This window comes from Myotis davidii, unplaced genomic scaffold (assembly GCF_000327345.1).
Source record: "Myotis davidii unplaced genomic scaffold, ASM32734v1 scaffold211, whole genome shotgun sequence".
Taxonomy (NCBI): domain Eukaryota; kingdom Metazoa; phylum Chordata; class Mammalia; order Chiroptera; family Vespertilionidae; genus Myotis; species Myotis davidii.
This window is the reverse complement of record NW_006282523.1, coordinates 541,984-542,725: the sequence shown is the minus strand read 5'-3', so window position 1 is coordinate 542,725 and position 742 is coordinate 541,984. Positions and strand designations below refer to the sequence as shown.

Genomic DNA, 742 nt, shown 5'->3' with positions numbered 1-742 from the left:
GTGCTGCTGGGGGGGCCTGCGGCCCGCCCCCGCCCCGGCTCTCAGGCCCCGTCCCCCCTGGCCCCCTCCCTGGGCGTTTCCTCATTGGCACCTAAGCCTTTGGTATATGTGGAATTTCTCTCATTGAGGTACGAGGCAGGGTTTTATGTTTCTAATGGTTAGCCATGTGCCCCAAATCCTGTGCTGAGCAATGCCTTCCTTAGCTTCTGCACGTCTCTCAGCTCCTCGCTGGGGACGCCCCCCCGCCCCCCGCCCTCTGGAGGCATCCCCCTCTTGCAAAGGGAGTTTGCTTCTATTCTTGTAGGTTTTTATTAAAATTCATTTTCAATTTTATCAAATAACTGTCCTCCGTCCTCCTATTACGATGATGAATTACATTAATAGGCAGCCTAATAGGACGTCGTGGCGCCTCTGGAACGACTCCGGCGCGGAGCTAATTGTTCTCGCTGTGCTGCAGGCTCCCTGCCGATGCTTCATTCTGAACCATCTGCAGTGTGTGTGTGTGTGTGTGTGTGTGTGTGTGTGAGAGAGAGAGAGAGAGAGAGCCGCTGTGTGTGTGTGTGAGTTAGCAGCTAAGTCACACATCTAAATCTCTACAGAATTACTCACTTCCTTGAAAGGGAACTTTTTGTTCTTTCGACTTTGAGGCTTCTTAACCCAAGCTCCCCCTTTCCACTGGAGGGGAAGTTTGCATCTTTCCCTTGACTGTGCAGTAAAAAGGAGAGGGAGCAGCACAGAGAAA

General features: G+C 52.3%; 1 protein-coding gene across 1 annotated transcript in view; it reads right to left on the bottom strand.

Moving 5' to 3' along the window:
• Nucleotides 1-742, bottom strand: part of RPTOR (regulatory associated protein of MTOR, complex 1) — a gene marked incomplete at its 5' end in the record, with an annotated part of 106,061 nt that overhangs the window by 60,817 nt on the left and 44,502 nt on the right. The window lies entirely within an intron of this gene.